This window comes from Globicephala melas, chromosome 19, assembly GCF_963455315.2.
Source record: "Globicephala melas chromosome 19, mGloMel1.2, whole genome shotgun sequence".
NCBI classification, from domain to species: domain Eukaryota; kingdom Metazoa; phylum Chordata; class Mammalia; order Artiodactyla; family Delphinidae; genus Globicephala; species Globicephala melas.
Genome location: NC_083332.1, coordinates 56,397,060 through 56,416,807, shown reverse-complemented (window position 1 = coordinate 56,416,807; position 19,748 = coordinate 56,397,060). Strand labels below are relative to the sequence as shown.

At 42.0% G+C, this 19,748-nt stretch overlaps 1 long non-coding RNA gene across 1 annotated transcript; it reads left to right on the top strand.

Annotated features, from left to right (window-relative positions):
- Positions 1-2,336: 2,336 nt before the first annotated feature.
- Positions 2,337-16,426, top strand: LOC115856759 (uncharacterized). Its single transcript, XR_004040985.2, has 4 exons — positions 2,337-4,612; positions 5,463-5,502; positions 7,271-7,390; positions 16,350-16,426. It is a non-coding gene; the product is annotated as an uncharacterized lncRNA (long non-coding RNA).
- Positions 16,427-19,748: the final 3,322 nt, after the last annotated feature.

Here is a 19,748-nt window from a genome sequence, read left to right as displayed (position 1 = left end):
AACTGTTTCCCAGAAACAGATACAATGTTTGCTGGGATTTTGGAGAACGAGTGCGAACATCTTTTGTACAAAGGATGTTTGCAATTTGTTAGGTAGAAATGGAGTTTTTCTTCTGGGAAGTTTAATCACGTTCAGAAGTGTGCGTGTGCGTGCATGTGTTCACGCGCACGTGTATGCTGAATGGCCCAAGGGACAGACTTGCAGATATTAACCTGTTGTTTCTCAGATTCAAACACTCTTCTATACTCAGCTTCTGATGCTGGGCTGGCACTAGGCAAACCCCGTTTCTCATTCGCCAGCTGCCTCCTTACTAGGATCAGCCGATGGAGCCCAGAAGTAGACAGCAAAGCTAGAGGGGGAAGAAAGGGCTTGGCCCTTCCTGTCTGCTTCCTCTTTGCTTCCTCTTCCTTTGCCCACCCCCCACCCCCCCAAACAATACCTCTTCACCCCAGCAAAGGATGGCGTTCCAGTCACAGTTGTTGATAACACTTGGTGCCCCTCAGATGTCTGCCTGGTACCCTGGCCCACAGGGCCCCCCACTCAGCTCAGAGACACTGGTTTTACGTGAGCAGCAGCTTTTTTAAGTTGTTTTTTTTTTTTTTAATGTGGACCATTTTTGAAGCCTTTATTGAATTTATTACAGTGTTGCTTTTGTTTTATGTTTTGGTTTTTTGGCCTCGGGGCATGTGGGATCTCAGCTCCCCACTAGGGATCAAACCCGCACCCCCTGAACTGGAAGGCAGAGTCAACCACTGGACCGTCAGGCGAGACCCTGAGCAGCAACTTCTTGTCAGAGGTCTTGAATTTCAGCTCTCCAGGGCCCTCCAAGCTTCTAAAATTGAACAATTTCAGCCTCTTCCCTAAGAGTGGCAGCTTCCTGCATGATAACCTTAAGCGTTCTCTTTTTGCCTTTTTAGCTTTTTAGTACCCCATTAACAATTATTTATATTAGATTTCCCCTGTTAAAATAAGGATGGCTTTTATCTCCTGACTAGATTTTGACAGATACAGACTCATCCTACAGCAGTAATATCTGAAATCATGGGCTCCGTACGGCTTGAAACCCTGCTTTTTCTAATCTGCATTCAAGTTTACAACTATTAAAGTAAAAACGTTCAACCCTTTCCACTTCCTGGAAGTTATCTCGTGTAACCAGAAGTTAGCAGACCACTTTTTGGAGAACACTGCCCAGCACAGTAATGCCCATCGGCTTGGTTGCTGAGTCATTCATGTTCATCCCCTTAGTTGTCAAGCTACTTACTGTCCTCTAGGGCAGGAACTATATCTTACCTTTTTTTTATTTACTCCTGCACCTAGCAAGGGATATGGCTCATATTAAAGGCTTTGATAAATGTTTCTTAAGTGAATGGATTTGGGAACCAGTTGGCCTACAGAGCATGTTTAAACCACACTGCTGTGGAAGTAATGACCAACCAAATGAGAAAAAACAAAGACTTTTTTCTGAGCTTGCTGTATAGCTAGGAAGTCAGCCACCATCACTTGTGCCTTAGCAGACTCAGGCAGGCAGACAGACAGTGGGAAAGCTTTACAGTGGGAAAAAGGGAAGGGTTAGGCGTGCCTTGATTGGAGGCTGTTGGCATGGGAAAGTTATAGACAGCCAACTAGCAGCAGGGCATCCTAAGTCATTGGTTAGGGTCTTGTATTTTACTTTCTCTAGTTGGTCCCAAATTGGAAATAGGGAGAAAAATTAAGCAAGTTGTCAGTTATTAAGCAAGTCCTGACCATTTGGGGCTGATTGTTACAAAGTTATTTTTTAGCTTCCTGGATTGTCCCTGGAGATAGCCATCTGACTTCCTGCCAAGTCTGGCTTGTAGCAGGCTGGCTTCCTGAGTTGTTTATTATAAAGGTTTGATTTCTTGGGCAGGTTGCTGCAGGTTATGAATCAAAATTCTGTTTTTATATGTGGTCTGGCCATTGTCCATTTGTGTATTCAGTCTCACAATGCTCAGGTTTATTTCTAATCGTACTATAAAATACAACCATTTGATCATGTCTCTGAGGAAGCCTGCACCCAATTTAAGAAGAGGATGCCACCAGTGGGATCAGGGATGTTTGTGCTCCAGCCATTAAGGGAGCTGTCTCTGCTGGAAGCAGACCCTTCAGTGGTTAATGCCACAGAGACAAAGCCACCAAATCAGGCGACTGAAACTTTTTGCCCTCCCAGATCTTGGGGAAGAAAACTGAATACCACTGGCTAATGGATACAAAATTCAATTTAAAAGATAATCATCATTTCACTCATATACAACCAGCCATTCGCTGACATTCAAGTTGGTTGACGAACTTTATCAAAGTGGGCTATTTGGGGAGGGAGAGAAGATATAGCTATAATAGTAATTGCAAGAAAATCTCCAGAGAACTTCCCATGTATAATGTCTTTTATGAAGATACCAGTGTCTCCACTTGCCTACCAAAACACTCTTACATTTTCCCAATCCTGGCTTCAGAGAACACATAGGTACCTTATCATTTGAGTCCAAGGTGTATTGGCAGCTTCTTAAAAGAGAGTCTGTGGTCTGACTTCCCCTCTCCCTGTAGGCAAAGCCTTCCATAAGCAGTTTACTAAAATTATTTGGTGTCTCTGTAAGTTTTTATAGAGCTATAAGCTTCTCACTACACGGTAAGTTCTAATTTTAATTTTAATCATCATGAAAGTCATTAATCCATAAATGGGCCCTGTTTAGCCCTCTTTGGACAAAGAAACTATTTACACAGAGAGGATACTACCTTCCAAGCCAGCAGCTCAATTTTATATCCTGGAGTTTCCCTTCAACATATTTAGCTTGTTTTCCATGTGGCCTGTGTTTTCACTTGCCCCAGGAAAAAAGATGCAAAATCACACTGTTCTCTGTAAGGCGTATTTAATCTGGTTGCTATCCCTTGCTAATTTCTCTTCCATCCGCATTGTCTGGATGGGAGAAAAGCCTGTCTGCCCATGAGTAGCAGAGGTAATCATGTGTTGTTGCAAAATTGCAGCAGGATCAAACAAGACAATCAGGTAATGAAGATGACAACCTGACAAATATTGGCAGATTATGATTCCCGGCGACTTGTCTTCCTCCTCTCCCACTCATGGCAAGCTCTCACACCCACGTCCCCATCTCCGACCTCTGCTCTGATCATTGTTCCTGATGTGGCTTTACCACATATGACACCCACGCCAAGTGGATGGGTCCTTGAACCTTTGCTACTCCCACCTCAGATTCTCATTTAACCTCATTGGGATGGGAACAACTTAAAAATGGATAATAACAAGCGTGCTGTTTGAGCCATAGACCAGATTCTGGAGTCCATGGTAACAGAAAACATGAGCTACCTCAGGAGTACAAAGCAGAAACCCACACTTGATCATCAGAAGCCCTAGCAGGTATTTAACCAAGAAGGGAGCTGGTAATGGAGGACCCAGATGTTACCTGGAGGAAAATGAAGCAAGGTAGAAGCAGTTACTCATACCACTGCAACAGGCATGCGAAGATTTGTCATTAAATGCCAGCCAAGTGCCGGGAATATTTCTGATATTATTCGACTGTTTGTTTGTTAAGCAAATGTTGAGTTCTGACGCTCAGCCAGCCACTGACTTGTGGACTGGAGATATAATTTATTGCCTCCATTTTATCCATGAAGAAACTGAGGTACAAAGACATTCTGTAACTCACCTGATGTCACACAGCTTTTAAGTGATAGAGCAGTATAGGAGCCCAGATTTACTGAACTGAAAGCCCACACTCTTTCTCTCGTGTCACACTACAGGGGAAAGCAAAAGACTAGAATTGGGAAACAGGCATAAAACAACCTAGCCCCATAAGACCCTAATTGTTCCCAAACAGAATCTCACAGAATTATATTGTACTACCTGGTATTTTTTTAATATTTCCTTTTTTCTAAATTTACTTTTTCCAGATGGTATGGGTTAAATTCACATTAATAATCTGTTTTCAACATAAACGATTAATTTCGTAAATAGGGTATTCTCTATATTAGTGATCCCGTATTAAGAAAGATTTCACATGTCAATCTATGGTAACAAAAAAATTGGAAAAGCAATTATTTGATGAGTGCTCACTTGGAGTATAACTGTGTCATCACATATTCATTTAGGTCATATTCTATGATATATTACCTAATTTCAAAGCAGGGATTATGCCTCACTGTTCTTTGGTTCCAAACCAAGTCCCTCATGTAGGGCTTTGTAAAGAAGTAGGTATTTAAAGATAATAGTGAATTGAATGGAAAAAAAGTTTTTTTTCTGTTTACCTAGCCTCACATAAATGTTTTTAGTGACTCTCTGTGAATTTATTTAATAAATATTGGCTCCTCAGAGATTTTGCATACTTCACTGTTTTGTGAGATAATTCTATCTGCAGGCATATATTCACAAATTCAAAGTCTTTAGTTGAAGTTTCAAGAGTAATGGAGTAGAATTTCAGTACCTTCCCCAGGAGGTTAGAATTATAAAATTCTTAGTTTGGGATTTACTTCTCCCTTCTGATTTATTCCAGGCACCAGATTCTACTCTCTCTGTCAAACAGAATATGCAAGCCATCTGAGGCTGATTCTTCCCGGAAATTAACTCCAGCGCCCACCCCATCTGGTAAGATCTGGCTGGGGAAATTCCCAGGTAGAAAGTTAAAAGCAACAAATGGCTTCTTCTGGCTGCCTGTGGTAAAATAGGTAAATATGGTTTTAAAAAGCCAGAGAGATGAACTACAGAAGGAACTGTTTAGTTTTGTAGCAGAATTTAGAGGAAATGTGAGGGACAAGGGTGGTCTTTCTAGCAAGCAAAAGGTCCTCAAAGTAAGAAAACGCAAAGATCAAATCTGGAGTGTTGTCAATAAAATTTGGTCTTAGAATAATTTTCAGGTAAATCGTCAAAAGTCAAGGATGCAGCTGTAGACCATTTTCTGATTTTGAGATGTCAGATTTAAAGGTATGTCTCCTAGATCTTCTTTGTTATGTAAGAGAGATTCCAAGAATCTTAAGGGGGGCACTTCGTTATGCAGCAATACCTAATGAAAATACCAACTTTAAAACGTTTGCCAATCTTACCTGTACAAGGCGTGGCACTTTGTTTCTTTCATCTGCATTTCCCCGGCTGCCAGTGAGTTCGGGAATCTTTTTTTTAAATTATTTATTATTTATTTATTTAGGCTGCTCCGGGTTTTAGTTGTGGCATGCAGGATCGTTAATTGAGGCATGCGGACTCTTAGTTGCGGCATGCATGCAGGATCTAGTTCCCTGACCAGGGATCGAACCCGGGCCTCCTGCATTGGGAGCGCAGAGTCTTACCCACTGGACCACCAGGGAAGTCCTGGGAATCTTTTTTTTTTTTTTAATTGAATTACAGTTGATTTACAATGTTGTGTTAGTTTCAGGTGTAGAGAAAAGTGATTCAATTATATATATTTTATATATTTCAATATATATATTCTTTTTCATTATAGGTTATTACAAGATATTGAATGTAGTTCCCTATGCTATATGGTAGGTTCTTGTTGTTTATCTGTTTTATATATAGTGGTATGCATCTGCTAATCCCTAACTCCTAATTTATCCTTCCCCCCACCCCTTTCCCCTTTGGTAGCCATAAGTATTTTTCCTATGTCTGTGAGTCTATTTCTGTTTTGTAAATAAGTTCATTTGTATCGTTTTTTTAGATTCCACGTGTAAGTGTTATCATATGTTATTTGTCTTTCTCTGTCTGACTTACTTCACTTAGTATGATAATCTCTAGGTCAGTGGTCCCAAACCTTTCTGTTACCAGGGACTGGTTGTGTGGAAGACAGTTTTTCCAGGGATGGGAGGGGGGATGGTTCAGGCAGTAATAGGAGCGATGGTTCAGGCAGTAATGCGAGTGATCGGGAACGATGGGGAGCAGATGAAGCGTCACTCGCTCGCCTGCGGCTCACCTTCTGCTGTGTGGCCCTGTTCCTAACAGGCCGTGGACCAGTACCGGTCCTCGGCCTAGGGATTGGGGACCCCTGCTCTAGGTCCATCCATGTTGCTGCAAATGGCATTAGTTCATTCTTTTTTACAGCTGGGTAGTATTCCATTGTATATAGGTACCATATCTTCTTTATCCATTCATTTGTCGATGGACATTTAGGTTGCTTCTCTATCTTGGCTATTGTAAATAGCGCTACCATACATGCATTGGGGTGCATGTATCTTTTCAAATTAGAGGTTTCATGTTTTCTGGATATATGCCCAGGAGTGGGATTGCTGAATCATATGGTAATTCTATTTTTAGTTTTTTAAGGAACCTCCACACTGTTCCTAATAGTGGCTGTATCAATTTACATTCCCACCAACAGTGTGAGAGGGTTGGGAATCTTTTCTTGAATCCCTGTAAATACCTCCTACCGCTGTAAATTGGATAATAAGGTTTGGAAAGGGAAAAAACATGTTTCTCCGAATTAGCCGGGAGAAATCAACTCTGTGGGATAAACTGCAGTGCAGATATTGCTCTAGAGAAATTTGAAGGGAAGCAAATAATCCCAGAATGTTAGGTTGCTGGCTGGCCAGTTATTACACAGGATGGTAGTTATTGCACAAGCTTGTGGTAAGACTGTAGCTGATTTCAGAACTGTTCAACAGATTATGGCCTCTATGCCCTTGATTCTGGGAAAGCTGGCATCTGGATTCTTAGACATTACAATCCATATGGCCAAATGTACAATTCTGAGGTGAATTCTAGCCTCTGTAGCAAAAGTAGCAGAAGCCCTAGAGCTTCCAGCAGGAATCGAGTAGGAAACCACTGGGCCAGAAGGCTCGCTGGTGAAAGAAAGTGAGGCTGAAACACGTGTCCTCATGATGAGGCAGACAGCTGGGTGGCGGCAGAGGGTTTCAAAACACCCTCCAGCATCCATGGATTGGCAGTCAGTAATTTTCAAATCAGAAACTGTATGTTTCCAAGTGTTTATAGCTGGGAGCAGAAGAGCAAAACTAAGAAATGCCTGAAGTCTCCCTGAGCTTACTTCTCCCAGATGAAGAGATTACACAAAAATGAGAAATAGATGCCAGTGATTCCAAAGGTGTGAGGAAGTAATAATTATGAAGCTAAGAAAAGCCGTCTCGTGAATGTGAATTATGCGTGTTGGAAGCTTATTGGCTTTAATACTTAAAAGTGTTAGAATTAGTACTGTCTTATTCCAGAAATTCTAATTCGTATTAAATCAACTCTGAATGTAAAAAATCGAATATAAATTCACTCTTCATTTCCTTGATGAGGAATAAATGCTTTCTTCCTTAGGAAGAAAATGAAGAGGTGGAGGAAGTATGGAAAGCTGTTTCTTCACTGAACTTCCCTGAGAAGGGGCCAAGGAAGAGATTGGCTTCAAGCTGAAGATTTTGAAAATAACTCTTTTAAAAGGTCAGGTCATTTTATATGTCTCTTTTATTTTGACACTCTTATCAACTGGTAAAGGGAATTTCTGTTTTTAGTCAACATTGAGGTATAATGTGTATGTGATAAGATGCAACCATTTTAAATCTATGGTTTGATGACTTTTGACAAAAGTATTCACCTGGGTAACCATCACCACAATGGAGATGTAGACTGCTTCCATCCACCCTAGAAATTCCCTCATTCCTCCCTGTGGTCAATTCCTGATCTCCTGTCTTAGGCAACCACTGATCTGTTTCTGCCACATTATGTTAGTTTTGCCTGTTCTAAAATTTCATATAAGTGGAATCTTATAGTACATATTTTTTTGTACCCAGGTTCTTTTGCTCAGCATAATGTTTTGAGATTTATCCATGTTGTTTGCACGTTTCCTGCACTTCCAAAATAAACTGCTTGCACTTGAACCTTCATTTCAGGGTCTGCTTCTGGGGGAACCCAAATTAAGACAGCAACTCTGAGTCAGACTTTGGAACAATTGTTATTGACAATGTATGGGTAGATTGGCAGGCAGACAGATAGATGATAGATAGGTAGATAGATAGATAGATAGATAGATAGATAATACATAAAATCAAGAAAAGAATGATTGGAAAGGAGAAGGATCACAGACTTTTATCTAGAAAATTTGTATTGATTACATTCATATTTCTTACTGAATGTTTAAAGATGGCAAATTTCTTTCAAAGATTTTTATTGCAGAATTTCAAATCTATACAAAAAAGTAGACTGAATAGTATCATAAGTTTCCATGTACCCATTTTCCAGCTTCAACAACTTACTTACAGCCATCTTGTTACATTTATACTTCCATCCACTTACCCCACTCTATGTTATTTTGAATGAAATATCATGTCATACCATTTCATCTGAAAATATTTTAGTATATATGTCTAAAAGATAAGGACTTTTAAAATAACTATTATCACATGTAAAGTAACATTTTCTTAATATCATAAAATATCCAATTCAACTATCTAACAAATGTCATATTTTTTTTTTACGGTTTGCTTAATTCAAGATCCAAATAAGTTCTCCACATAATCACTCATTGATATTTCTCTCAAGTGTCTTTTAATCTATAGTTTCCCTACTCCATCTCACTCTTTTTGTTGCACTGCATTTATTAAATAATTACTTGATATATTTTAATTTACTAAGATTTGGCTAAAACTAATGCAAATTGCATTTTTGCTTCCTTTGAGTCATGCAATTTATAACCCAGTATTAGTCCAGTTCTTTACCATGATTTCTTCTTTTCTGCAGACTAATGTTGGAAACTTTTATTTATATTTTGGAAGTCATTCTCAAAATGTAAATGCTTGGAGGCTGTGGAAACAGCCATATGTATATGAAAGTAAAATCAGGAGCTCTCAGAAGCTAGATAAGTAAAGAGAACGAGAAAGCCAGCAATAAATGCCAAATTACTTTTTAAATCTCGAAATCAATCATGTCACTTTCTCTACTTAAAATGTTTCTATGGTTTTCCACCACACTGGGAATAAACTCAAAACTCCTTACCCTGGCCCTGTGTGGTTCAGACCTGCCTTTGTAATCTCACCTTATTAGCTCTCAGTCTCTTATGACCATACAATCAGACGGCCTTCTCTCCAAACCTCTCTCCTCAGTAGGGTTTGTACACTTGCTTTGTCCTGTGTCTCGGTAGTGCTTGTTCCTGAGTGTAAACAAGTCTGCCCAAGATGGAGGACTAAACAGATACAGACGACTACGCCCCAAGTTTAAAAACATATAGCCAAACCTGAAAACAAAAGACAAAATGTTCCCGTGGCCGCCAGGGGAACTTAGCCCCAGCAACAAGCAGAAATCAGAACCGTGTGGCCCGGGAATGCAAAGTGGTGCAGCCACTTCGGAAAACAATTCGGCAGTTTCTTACAAAACTAAAATACATTCTTACCATCTGATCCAGCAATCACGCTCCTTGGTATTTACCCAAGGGTGTTGAAAATATGTCCACACAAAAACCTGCACACAGATGTTTACGGCAGCTTTATTCATGATTCCCCAAACTTGGCAGCAACCAAGATGTCCTTCAGTAGGTGAAGGGATAAATAAACTGGTCCATCCAGACAATGGAATGTTATTCAGTGCTAAGAAGAAATGAGCTATCAAGCCATGAAGAGATAGGGAGGAAACGTAAATGTACGTTACTGTGTGAAAGAAATCAATCTGAAAAGGCTACATACTGGATGATTCCAATTTTGTGACATTCTGGGAAAGGCAAAACTATGGAGACAGTCAAAAGATCAGTGGTTGCCAGGGGAGGGAGGAAGGGCGGATGAATAGGCAGGGCACAGAGGATTTTTAGGGCCGTGAAACTATCTGTACGATACTACAGTGGTGGATACATGTCATTACGCACTTATCCAAACCCGTAGAATGTATGACATCAGTAAAACCTGAGGCAAATTCTGTACTTTGGGTGATTATGACGAGTCAATGTAGGTTCATCATTTGTAACAAATGTACCACTGTGGTGGGACATATGGATAGTGGGGGAGGCTATGTATGTGTGGGGACAGTGGTTATATTACAAATCTCTGTACTCTCCCCTGAACTTTGCTATGAACCTAAAACTTCTTTCTAAAAAATTGTCTTAAAAAAAAGAAGAAAACAGCTGTGTGACTCATGTGAGGCTGTCTATAAGATAAATCCTTTGGGAACTAGACCTTGAACTCATGCCCAGAAATGGAATCACTCGTGATGATAGCTCATTTGAGCATAGAACTCTGGATTGAAATTCATTTTCAGAAACCCAGAGATCAAGAGCTATTATTCTTCACAGACCCTCCCTGAAAAAAGTATTAAAAAATGGAACTAGGAAAATAAAGACAGATGTTGTGTCATGTAAGAAGAATTAGTGAGGACAGAAATCAGCAAAAATTGATTGGACAGTCTACGTGTGCATTGATTGTAAGTTGTGTAATTATTTAAAATTTTTAAATATGCATTGATTGTAAATAGTCTAATTATCTGGTTTAAAAAATAACACCAGGGGCTTCCCTGGTGGCACAGTGGTTAAGAATCCGCCTGCCAATGCAGGGGACACGGGTTCAATCCCTGATCCTGGAAGATTCCATATGCCGTGGAGCAACTAAGCCCATGTGCCACAACTACTGAGCCTGTGCTCTAGAGCCCGCAAGCGACAACTACTAAGCCCACGTGCCACAACTGCTGAAACCCGCACACCTAGAGCCTGTGCTCCACAACAAGAGAAGCCACGGCAGTGAGAAGCCCGTGCACCACAACGAAGAGTAGCCCCCGCTTACCGCAACTAGAGAAAGACCGTGCGCAGCAACAAAGACCCAATGCAGCCAAAAATAAATAAATAAATTTATTAAAAAAAGAAAAAACCCTTAAGTGTACCTGTTAAAATTTTGAGTAACCACCAAAGGAATTGAAGTAGAATATAGTCAAGTTGAAAAAAGGAGGTCAAAAATAAAAGACAGAAAAAGAGGGGGAAAACAGAGAAAGCATATGGTATTGGCATAAGATAGACAAATATATCAATGGAATAGAGGAGAATCCAGAAATAGACCCATAACTGTATGACCGGTAAATTTTTTACAATGTATGACAGCAACTCAGTGAGGAAGGTAAAGTCTTTTCAACAAATGGTTCAGGAACACCTGGATGTCTGTATGGAAAAAAGTGAACGTTGATCTCTACTCCCACCAGCGTGGGCTACACAGCTCTATTCACTTCTCAAAACTCTTTGAGCCATGTGCTTAAGGGGTGTGTGTGTGTGTGTGTCTCTCATACATGAAATAATACTCAATTTAAAAAATCTCTGTTTGAAATGATAATGTCCACTAATTCCTCTCAACCTTTGCTCTTAGCCTAAATGTAACCTCCTCAGAGAGGTCCTCCATTACCACTCTAGACCTTCAGCCCCTTCAGCATTCTGGATTGTACTGACTTCAACCTGAGAAAAATAGAATGTTATCCAGCCAAGATTCCTCATCCCCCTGCTCTACAACCGACCTCCTTCCCCCCCACCCCCCGCTTACCCTCTCTTCTTTTTCTTGTTGCGCCCCTTCCCCTATATATTTGCCCCATTCCCTCCCACCACCTCCAGCCTCTGCTCCACCCATCATCTCCTTGCTTTCCCATCCCAGTCTCCTCATCTTCTTCCCCTAGAAATGCTTTCCAGGCTGCCTCCTCCAAGATGTTGAGGATCACAAAGTAAGAGGTAATAACAACACACCTGATTGTTAGTTTGGACTTTGAAACCCAAAACTTGCCCTGCCTTCTGGGTGTCCTATCAGAGTCTCTGTGGTTTTTCGGTACCTGTTCAGGATCCAGAATCATTTCTGGTGCCCCTAAAACTGAAGGCTTCGCCAGGGAAGTGGAATTGAAGCTGGATTACTACCTTTTGTTCTCTGATTGCTACTTGCTCATCCCCTTGGGTCTGATGCTAACTCTGTCCTTGCAAGGTGCATTTTTGTTTTGTTTTTTTTTGCGGTACGCGGGCCTCTCACTGCTGTGGCCTCTCCCGTTGCGGAGCACAGGCTCCGGATGCGCAGGCTCAGCGGCCATGGCTTCACGGGCCCAGCCACTCCGCGGCATGTGGGATCTTCCCGGACCGGGGCACAAACCCGTGTCCGCTGCATCGGCAGGCGGACTCTCAACCACTGCGGCACCAGGGAAGCCCCCAAGGTGCATATTTTAAGGAGGGATGATAGAAACTGTCCTTGGACATCATAAAGCTCAGCAAGGCTGACATGCACGGTTACACAGGTTGTACGTTTCACAGCACATCCTGCTAAGGCAGTAAGAGGGACCTGAAACCCAGCCTTCACTCCCCTTAACAAGCCATACATCCTTGGGACTGTGTCTGTCTAGTGGACAATTAGTAAAATTGTGTACTAATTTGCAAAAGGTACTAAAGAGTCTAGCATCCACCCTGAAACCTAGCCTGGGGAAGACAGGAAGGGAACTGACTTTGGCTGAATTCAGAAGCCCTGCAGCCATTCAGGGCCCTGATTTACAGGATTTTCTGAGAAGGTATGAAAGGAGCCGCCTAAAGGCATGAGCCAGTTTTCAATGAGGCCTGTTATCTGATGTTCAGCAAGTTACATGATGTAAAATCAGCCACAACCCCTGCCCGACAATTTCCATCCATCCACTCAGCTTTCGCTAGAGAGGCCCTTACTCCCTCATGGGACTCCGCCACCTGGCCTGTACCCAGGTGTTTCAAAATCAATTACCAGATCAAACTGATTCTGCAGTTTGTCACCTCAAGCCAGAACACAGGTTCCTCCTTGTGGCCCAGGGCCTGCAGACCTGGGTGCTGAGGCCCCACATTGGGGCTGACTTTACAATCAGCCCCCTGAGCGGAGCCAAGCGTTCCCCAGAGGTGTCGGATGGGGATGGTAGTCACTTCTCAAGAGTCTAGGAGCAGCAGACATCTGAGTTAGAGTTGACTTGAGCAGCCTGAAACATCAAGCAGTTATTCAAGAGAGGGCTGTCATCCTTCTTAACACCTCCTGGGGCTGATTGTCAAGGGTTTCATCCTCTACTGGCATCTTTTCAGAAGAGCCAGTGGTAATTGGCTTGGTGGTTGGAGCCCTGGTGGGAAACAGCTAAAATCAGGAACCCCTTGTCATAGGTCAGTAGAGCTCCCTGTGCACTCAAAAGTAATAGCAATGACCACACGTTTACCTCAGACTCTAGTCGCTGCATGTTTGTCTTCCTCGTTATACTGTCAATTCCCAGGAGAGCAGGGATCCATCTATCTTGTTCCCAGATGTACCTGGAGCAGCATGGGAACTCAAGAAAAACTTGTTGAGCAGGAGAAGGAGTTGGTAATGCAGTGGGTGAGAGATGAAAGCGAAAACCTAAGGTTCAGGGTTGAGGCAGAACTCCCTCCTTTTAACAGTGTAGGACGGATGGGCAAAGCGGACAGCCACGATCTGGCTTGACATTCACACCCCAGGGCAGATCAGAGAAGGCAGAGTGGCCAGGAGTCACAGAGCAGAAACATTTCGGCTCCAGTTGGGGTGTGCAGGATATAAAATGTATGAAACACTCTTTCCCTTAGAGTCTACTTTGTCTGGCATTGGTATAGCTATGCCAACTTTTTTTTGATTAGTATTTGCATGGTGTAATTAATCCTACCTACGATCTTAGGATGTTTCTCTTGTTCTCTTGTTCAATGTCCTTGTGGACGTTGACCCTGAGAAGGCTGATAGTCTTGGTATATTCCTGTCTCCTACATGGTGAGTTCTGGGAGGGCAGGGGCTGTCTTCTTTGCTTTGGACCCACCCCACCCTCCCATAGCTTCTCACCCAGTGCAGTTGCTTCATGGTCTACCAAAGTGGGGCTGTCTCCCATCTCTCAACAGGGTAGGAATTTCACTCATAATGAACAGTGAAGCAGAAGTCACAGGACACCAAGACACAGAGATGGGTCACATCTTCCACTTTCCCTTTACTACATAAAAATCACAATGCCAGGTATCACCTGCTCAGCTTCCAGCCTCTGCCTCCTTGTGCTGTTCTTCACCTGACCATTCACAGCTGTCCTGGGAGGGGAAATTTCCTGTCCCTTTTTATCATTTCACTCAGGACAGAAATGAAAGACCTATGATGACACTGAATTAGTGTCCTCTTACCTTATTTGAAACATTGATGAACCAACTTCTTCCCAATTTTGCATAGAAATATAAATGTCAAGTGTAATTTTCAAGCAGGAGTTTTTGTTGACAATTTAAACACTGTGTCATTATAAGAAAGAACACTCCAAGGAAGGACACTGACACAGTACTTAAGTCTTCCCTCTAGCTGCAAATAGACCAGAAGCACGTGAGCCTTGGTGTAGCTCACAAAGGAAATTTGTTCTATGGTAGCATCTCATGGTCTTTCTAGGGGAGAGACTCACTGACAGCTTCCAATGGACTTCAATAAAGCTTGGCACATAGTAGGTGCCAGGGGATGCCTTGGAATGAATGAAGGATGATTGCTTCTCCTCAGGGGCCTAATCTTCCCATTTCTCTTGATTACAACAAGTCCGTTGACTGGATGGATGGACCATACGCTCTGTAAGGTCATTAGCAGCACCCAGTGTAACTAAGAGCAAATTTCCCATCCCCCTTCCAAGCTCCTCACCCATTAACACACAACTCTCTACACTAGGAACAATCAAAGCATCCCATCAGCCTGACATAAATGGCTCTGAAGCCATGTAGCTTATCTATGAAATCCTGACTTTAGGAAGAGCAAGTGAACATTCATCTAGGATGAAAAAAAATAGTTTCCTTTGACCTCCCACTTCCTTTGGCCTCTCACCTTCTTTCACTGAGAGATGATGCTTGTTTAGGTCTTTCCTCGTGGCTAAGCCAGAGCTTTGACTGAGTCATTGGACTAGCCTCAGCCAGCTGTGGGAGAAGCTATCTGGAACTTCTAAACCAAGCCACGGTGGATGGCAAATCAATTTCGTCCCTTGCACTAGTTCCCATCAACTGGTAGTGGCTGCATGGAGCACAGTTCTGGAGAAGCATCTGAGGCCTTATCTAAGGCTTGGTGGAAAACAATTTCTGATTGCTCATCAATCCCTACCTTGGTTATTATTATGAAAATGTCACCCAAAACTTGGAAATAAGGCACAACGACATCTGTGATCTTTCTAGTATCAGGCCAGAGCATTGTCTAAAAGCCCTCTAAGAACCACCTGACCCTCCAAGGAAATGTGAACTTACATATTGACCAGGGACCCAGTTCTGCAATGGTAGATAGTAACTTGGAAAAAACTTGGAGGGTGCAAATTACAATATTTTTATGCAGTAGAGATGCAGATGATTTCTGATCAGCCGAGAATATAGACCCAAACAGTATGAACATATTGTTTGTAGAACCTTAACCAGTCTTGAAGTTTTGTATTGCATTTAGCAATCTAATTCTAGCATCCTTCTATTATTTTAAGAGCGCTATATTTTATATATCAGTTCTCATATCCTCTTTGAAGCCAGCTCTGCCATCCCACTGGTTCTCTCATTATGAGTTAAATAAAACTTTGGGGCATGCTCACTCTGCATTTGTTTGAGATTTTATATATATATAAACAACTCCCATTTTGTTCAGAGTCAGAACTCAGTTTCCATTGCTTACAAGCACAAGTATTTTAATTATCTCCTCCTCATCGCCACAGTGTTTTCAAAGGCCCACTCCCAAAACACAGCCCCACATTTTCATGGGTCCTCAGGGTGAATGGCTCCAGAAGGATGCACCCTCTACAAAGAGGGACAGAGTGTACCATCCCAAAAGCCCACTCCTCCTCTCGCTCTGTCTAGGACTCTGCCTCACCTGCAGGGACGCAGTAGCATGGGGACCCAGACAGGCCCTGGATGCCCATCTCTCCTTTTTTGGTTTCTACTGAGAAACAACTTCATAATCCCAAGTCATTAGGTGGCCTCCCCTGGACGGAAGGCTTCAGGCTATAATGTAAGGGGTGAGACTAAGATTTGACCTGGGCATGTTGGGAGAGGAAAGGGAGACTGGTGTTTGAGGGAACACTTTTCCAGGGAAGCTTATAAGAAGAACTGGGGAGACTCTACTAGTCTCTCCCATTTTAAGGTCAAAGGAGAACTCTCTCCTCCTCCTGCACAGTGGTTCGTTTTGTTTTGTGTTTTGAATTCTGGTTAATATTGCTCCAAACACGTCACACTCTTGGTAGCAAAGCAGCATGGTGGTATAATATGGGTATTTTGGAATTATTTTTAGAGAGTGTTATGAGCTGAATGCATCCCCTCCAAATTCATATGTTGAAAACCTACCCCACAATGTGACGGTATTAGGAGTGGAACTTTTGGGAGGTAATTAGTTCATGAGGGTAGACCCCTCATGATGGGATTAGTGCCCTTAGAAGACGAGAAAGGAAAGAGCTTGTTTTTCTCTCTCTCTGCCACGTGAAGATGCAAGAAGATGGCCATCTGCAAACCAGGAAGTGGGTCTTCTCCAGACACCATATCTGCTGGCACATTGATCTTGGACTTGCCACACTCCAGAACTGTGAGAAATAAATGTTTGTTGTTGAAGTGTGTCCTTGGTGTGTCCTTTCTAGGTTGAGGCTGGATGGTGGGACGGCTGATGATTGGCTAATGCTTCTTCCTCCCACAAGAGTACAAGGTAGTCTTTCATGGACAAACAATGAAGTTCACACCTCCTATTCTTCCTGATAAGAATCTTTACTGCCTTTATTTATTTATTTATTAAGCTAACGATCATTTCTGTCCTCCTATGTGCCAGGAACTCTGTTGGGCAATTTACTTGAATTAATGAATTTGATCCTTACAGCAACCCCATGATGCTCGTACTGTTATCATCTCCCTTTTTAGATAAGAAATCAGGCTTAGAAGGTTAATTTGCCCAAAGGCACACAGCTAGTATGTAGTAGAACTGAGTTCTTTAAAAATTGTGGTAAAATATATATACCATACGAATTTATCATTTTAACCACTTTTAAGTATGTAACGCAGTGGCATAAAAAGTACATTCACAGTGCTATGCAACTATAACGACTATCCGTCTCTGGAACTTTTTCATCATCCCAAGAGTTGAGCTTTTTAAGTTGAATTTGTGCAACTTATTCAACTCTTATTCAAGAGTTGAGCTTTGTAAGTTAAATTTGTGCAATTTGTGCAATCTCATATATATATATATATATATATATATATATATGAGATTCACTTAATCAAGGCAAGTCTGGAAGACTAGTTTTGAAAAATAGAATTGATGGGACCAAGTGCCTCCAAAGGGTCAAGAAACAGGAAACGCAACAACTATCATTTGTGGGAGACTTCCGTCATCACTCTTCATATCCCTCGGTCGACATTCCATATCCTAGGAAGGTCATACATTTGTTCACGATGCCCAAGTCCTAAAGGTTAAGATTCTGGGAGAGGCAGGCTTTAGATCTCTGGCTTCCGTAGTTGGAGGAAAAGAAAAGCGTTGCTTTCCACCAAGATCTCACACCTGGGGAATGACTTCCAAATAGGAAGGTAAGTGGATGCTGAACCACAGAACATCCCCCTTACCCCCACTCCAGCCAAAAAATTCCAGCCATTGCAATAGCAATGACATGTATTAATATCAGTAGCCCTTCTAGGATCTTTTCCAGTCCCAGTTTGCTTGAATACCATGAATATTCAAGACGAAAGTGTAACTTTTGTGATCATCCATGAAAATGTCTTGCGCAAACATTTGTCTTACCTAAAAATCATACCCAGTCTAAAAAGTAACATGTTTCCAGTTAAGACGTTCTCTATATGGAATGAGTTCATCTTGGATAGTTAGGAGAGAGAGCACAGGACAAAGTCAAAGAAAGAGGTTACATGATATCCAGCAGTGAATCATTACCTATTATCAAAATAGGAGGAAGAACAGAAAGTAGAGCTAAACAAAATTATCTCTCTGGTAAAATCCCCAGGGCAATTACCTGGTGGCCAGAACACTCTCACGTGGATGGAATAACCTGAGAAGAACAAATAATTTAGAACAAAAGTCTTGGGTTTCTTTGTTGATCTTCCTGCTTCCCATGGTAAGCTGGGATTCTCACTTTCGTCATCTTCATGTTTTGCAATATGGTAAATAAGTTTTGTGATGATCCAGGACAGGGTGTCTTACCACACTAGACTCACTGTACCTACCACTGTTCTTTTAGCCAAGTGCGATTTCAATAGTCTAGAATTGCCAGTGATCAGCTGAAATCTTTGATTTCCACCATGAGGCTCAGCAAGGATTTTGTGTCACCTTTTTCCAGAGGGACCATGCTCACAGACTTTGGGGATAAAACCCCAAAGGAAATTTTAACAGAAAAGTTGCTTTTCTATGGAAGAGGGCCACTAAACAGTAATATCACCCACCCTAACCTCTTTTATTTTTTTCTTTAGTCTCATCTTTCTTCCTCTACTAGGATATTGTGGCATTGCCTATTTTCTCCATCAAGCATTATTTTAGTTTTCATTCTTCACTGAATCCTTCCCTAAAGTGTATATTTGTCAGAAATTAATTCTGTTGCAAAAGATAGAAACCCAACTCAAAATAGTTTAAAGGAAATGTATCCGCTCACACAATCTGGAAATCAGTCCAAACAGTAGATCAGCAGGAATAGCTAGATCAAGGGACTCAAACTATTTCATCAAACTTTGGTTTTTCCTCATCATTCTGGCCCACTTTCCTCTATCCTGGCTTCATTCTCTACCAGGCTCTCCTCTTTGTGGGCTCTAGAGGCTTCAGTTTAACATGGACATTATAATGGAAAAGGATACCCTTTTTCTCCCAGAGCCCATTAGCAATCCTCCCACCATCGGGAGCCATGACTGGTTCTTCTTGGGTCATGTGCCCCCCCGCCCCGAACCAGTCACTGGAGCCAAGGGTATGAGTTGATTGGCCAGCCTGGGTCACATGCCCACCCCTATGATGGGGATGTAGAGTCCATTGAGTGACAGTCTCACTAAAATCCTCCCCCAAAGGAATGCTGGGCAGGCAAGAGTAAGCAACTTCAGACTACAAACATATCTTCAACCTTTACATTAGTTCCCAAACTCTCTCCCTTCCTTTTGCTTCTTATTTCTTGCTGTGGAATTCTGAGCTGGGTATTAAGCTGAGACTCTGAAACACCCACCTGGTCCTGCCATGGACACCACTACACGTGAGATCCCAGAGGGAAATATTGGCTTATAAGATAAATCAGTAGAGAAACATTATTTGGAGCCACTCCAGAGCAGGTGTTCAGGGGTCCTAGGTCCCTGAGTGGACGACTATGTGTGAGTTGGACTGGGAAATTTTACTGGGCAGGAGATACCAGCACCTCGTCAGAGCTGTTTGCATGGAATTACTCTTCCTCAGAATTACACCATCCAGAATGGCATTCCAAAACATGGTCTTTATCACCAGTGTAATGAAACTGATGAAATTTAATGTTCCATTCAATAGTATAGTAAAGTTTGTTTGTGGGCCTTTATCAGCTCCCTATGTAATAAAAGAAATCACATTTTCCCTGGATGCTTTTTTCTAATTCCTTCCTCTTATCCTGGGTTGTGAGGATGACCCACTTGCCTCTGCCAGCATTGGGAAAATACAGAAAGGGAAGAGATAAAGGGGAGTGGGTGAGGGTTTGCGTGCAATTTGCATATGATGCTGTGTGGCCAGGTATTAAATGTACCTTATATCCTGCCCTTGAGCAGAAAGCAGGACTGGGGAAGATAAAATACTTTTTGCCAGGAGTCCTGTTGTTGAATTACCTGTCCATCATGCCTTCCGCCAAGAATACGATGAATTGTGGATATATTGGGGGCTTCCCTCTGCCATTA